Genomic DNA, 4,578 nt, shown 5'->3' on the forward strand with positions numbered 1-4,578 from the left:
AAATAAAGTCGTGCAAAAAGGTCAAATGGATATCACCATCAGATTTTAGAATTCTGTATTAAATCAAGTCTCAACACGCTATTTTAGTTCGGCATTTCTTGGTTCTGCTAAAGCTGTAGACTTATTAGATGCTTTTAAAGAAGTGTTAAAAGAAATAGACATAAAAAAGTTACTGCAGGTATCGATGGACGGTCCGAATGTCAATTTAAAATTCCATAAAGACCTTAAAAGTTATTTAAACGATGAATCTCACTCGCCAGAATTATTAAATTTAAGAACTTGTGGACTACATACGACCAATAATGCGTTTAAAGCAGGAATTGAAGGTACCAAATAGGAAATCATTCAATTTCTTCGGTCTATCTATAATTTATTTAACAAAGTTCCTGCTCGACGTGCAGCTTACATTGAATATTCTGGATCAAAAATATTTCCTTTAAAATATTGTTCCACTAGATGGACTGAGAATTATGACGTGGCTGAACGAGCAATTAAAATTTTGCCAAATATTGTAAAATTTATCGATGGAGCCCAGAAGGATAAAAAACTTCCTTCTTCAGTTAGTTGCAAAATTGTTGAAGACGCCATAAAAGATAAATTTTTAGAGCAAAAACACAGTTTTTTTCAAACACTAGCAAGCGATATGAATACTTTTTTAGTCAAGTTTCAATCCGATTCACCACTTGCTTCATTCTTATATGAAGAATTAGTTATTGTAATGAAAAATTTAATGTGTAGATTTGTTAAACCTGAGATTTTGGAGTCTACTTCAGACATAAGAAAAATCGATTTATCCGATTAAAAAAAATTTACTGACTGCAATGAATGTAAATTTGGGCTATGCATGTCGAAGTGCTTGAGCAAAATTAAAACAAGAAAAAATAAAAGAGCTTGAAATTTTGCAATTTCGCAATGATTGCCGAAAAGCTTTAAAAATAAAGTGTGAAAAATTATTGAAACGATCTCCTCTTAATTACAAACTCGCAAAAGGAATTTCCTTTCTTGACCCTTCAATTTGTCAGCAACCAAAAATCCGAGAGAGTCGCTTACGTATAACCCTCGACAGCTTTATCGAAAATAATCAAATTGGTGGGATTGAAGCAGACTTAATTGAAAGGCAATTTAAGACTTTGTAAATCAGATGATTTTTTGGAAATCCAGAAAGCGTTTTCTAAAATAGGTGACAGACTAGATCACTTATGGTTTCGATCTATTCTTGCTAACAAAGAAGAAGTGAAAGAATTATCTTCATATCTTAAAAATATTCTCATCTTATCGCATGGTAATGCCTCCCTTGAAAGGGGATTCTCTATTAATAAGGAGGTGATAGTGGAAAATCTTCAAGAAGATTCTTTAATAGCACAGAGGCAGGTGTACGATGCAGTTTTGAATAACGGAGGAATTCACAACTTTTCAGTAACAAAAAATCTAATTTCTTTCGTTAGAAAAGCCAGCTCTAGATATACTGAAGTTCGAAGAAAAAGGAAATTATACAAGAGTATAACAATTAGTAGGTCAAAAACAATTAAAACGTTAAATAATTGGGACGTTAAATTTTCGGGAGAATACAACGCTGACCCTGAAGATTTCCTTGACAGATTAGAAGATTATAAAAACTGTATGATAATTGACAACGACGACTTAATACATTCAATTCCCAGTATATTAAAAGGTCAAGCAAGTCGTTGGTATAGGACTATTAGACGAGAAATCGACAAATGGAAGACGTTCAAGAGAGCTTTTCGCCGTGAATATTTAACAACAGTCGACGATGACGAGGTGATTGACGAACTTAGGGCTAGAACACAAGCAAAAGGAGAAAAGATTTCTTCGTATTTGACAAGTTTAAGACTAATCTACGACAATTTGAAAAAGTGGACGACAGATATGTTCCCCCACCATCAAAAAACAAAATGCGTTTTCCAGCCGCTGCATTCCATGGTACCAAGAAGGACGATAAAACACAAGAAACCTGTAAACACGAAAACAAAGTAGCAGCCATAGAAGACGAGGGAATTGTCGAGACAAGTGAGGTTGAGAAGAAGAGTAAAAAGAAGGGTGAAAAGGAGAAAAAGGACAAAAAGACAAAGGGAGAGAAGATAGTTGAAAAAACAGACGAAAAAGTTGACGCTCTCAACCAGACGACCCCCACCACAAATGTGACACCTACACCAACTCTAAATCCAACCATGTTGTACGCGGCTATGATGGCAGGGAAATGGAAGAAGAAGCAGCAACATAACAACCCTGTTAATCCTGCTGCAGGTCAAACTGGTACGGCAAATAATGCAAATGCATCAACCCCTTTTTATGGTGCATGCTTCTCCTGCCAATCAGTGGGACATAGGGTGTCTAAATGTCCTTTAAAAATATGTTTTGTATGCCAACAGCCAGGGCATATCGCGACACATTGCCCTAATAGAGTAAAAGAAACTGAAATTTGCCTAGTTTGTAAAACTCCAGGGGTAAATTTCTTGACTTACCCAAATTGTGTAAATGTGAGAAACGCTTTGGGAAACGGCCCATGGGGGCGCAGTCACTACCTGTACCCCCCACCAAACCCCCTCAGACCCAATAATTACAGTCTCTTTTGACAAAGAGTAAGTTACAGTAATTGGGAAAAATAGGGATACAGTAGACAAAAATAAAGGTTTAAATTCATTCCCTATTAATGAAGGTGCATCCTGCAGTTGGGACATGGGTGATGAGGTAGTAAACGACAAGAGTGGAGAGACACCACTCATTTGGAAAGACTATAGGATAGGAACTGAAGATTTAAATGAGAAAAACTCATTCAAACTATTGACATTGGATGAATGAGAGAGTAAGAATGAGAAAGACTCATTTAATTTTTCATTTAGGAATTTTAAGGCCAAGAGTGGGGATAGTGATCCACTCTATGAGCGGAGTTTAATTGAGGGGATGAATGATTCTGATAAAGGATCAGTATCATTGGTCCAAGGGAGGGGAGAGGTTGTGATGGGCACAACTGACCCATACCTTGATATTGACAAGGATGTAGATGGAAGCCGACTGGAAAATCGATACATTTTTCGAATGCTCATCGGCAACAATTCTTATGAGGCACTTTTTGACCCTGGAGCGATGATATCTGTCATCAGCGACAGAGTGGCAGAGCCATATAGGAACCGACTACAGCCATACAATACCTCAATAAGAAACGCGATTGGTGGCAAGACAGAGACAGCAGAGTTGTTAAAACTGAATATAACAGTTGACGGACATTCAAAACAATTTAACGTTAAAGTTCTCATTTCAGTTACTCAAGACATCATTCTGGGCATTGACTTTTGTAAAGCTTGGAATATAGAAGTTCAACTCGGACCTGGTCTCTGGAGAGTATTTGATGGTGATTGGCATGTATTCTGTGTCAAGGATGTTATCGAGGGTGAAGAAGAAATTTATGCTGAATGTGGTGGTATCTCTGCGTTGACGGACCAACAAAAGGATATTATTCAAGACCTGGTGAGAAGATTAGTACTACCGCCATCGGAAGAACTACCAATGACCAACTTGACTGAACATCACATCACGGTAACTCACGAAACCCCTGTCCAACACAGACAAAGACGTATGTTGCCAATAATGATTACTTGGTCACAGAAAAATACAGCAGAACAGTATAGGAAAAAAGTAATCGAGCCATCATGCAGCAATTGGAAGACAGCTCCAGTTTTGACGCCTAGAGGGAATGGTGACTTTCGACAATGCTTGGACTTCAGAGACGTGAATAAGGTCACAATAAAGGACATGTACCCATTACCGACCATTGACTCCATTTTGGACAAATTGAGAAAAGCAAGATATATCTCAAAAATTGATTTGACACTAGCCTATCACCAAATTCCATTATCCCAAGAAAGCAAAAAGTATACAGCTTTTGCTATTCCCGGATCAGGACTTTGGCAATACTGCCGAATGCCTTTTGGACTGGTGAATGCTTCAAGTACATTTCAGACTAATGGACTCTCTTTTTGGACCAGAAGTTAAACCTTATGTGTTCGGATATCTTGACGATATCATCATCGTGACGGACAACTTTGATGAACATATAAAAAGGTTAGAATTTGTTTTAGAGGAACTTAGGAAAGCAAATCTGGCTGTAAATCCTGACAAGTGTGAATTTGGATGTTCACAAGTCCGATATCTCGGATATTTATTAGACGAGGAAGGATTACGACCAGATGCAGAGAAGACTGAAGCAGTACGAAGCTATCCACCGCCTACAAATGTCAAACAACTAAGGAGATTTCTAGGAATGGTTGGATGGTATTCAAGATTCATCAAAAAAGACAGTAAAATCAGACTGCCACTTTTTAAGATGCTGCATAAAGGACGACCATGGGAATGGGGAGACGAAAAACAGGAAGCCTTCGACACTTTAAGAATAAAATTGACGACAGCACCAGTACTCGCTCGCCCTGACTTCAATTTGCCTTTCACAATCCAGTGTGATGCAAGTAGTTATGCCCTTGGCGCCGTTCTGACTCAGGAATTTGATGATGGAAAACATCCAGTTATGTATATTAGCCGTGTGTTGACCGGGGCTAAAAGGAA

The sequence above is a fragment of the Leptopilina heterotoma genome, unplaced genomic scaffold (genome assembly GCF_015476425.1).
Source record: "Leptopilina heterotoma isolate Lh14 unplaced genomic scaffold, ASM1547642v1 Lhet_243, whole genome shotgun sequence".
Classification (NCBI taxonomy): domain Eukaryota; kingdom Metazoa; phylum Arthropoda; class Insecta; order Hymenoptera; family Figitidae; genus Leptopilina; species Leptopilina heterotoma.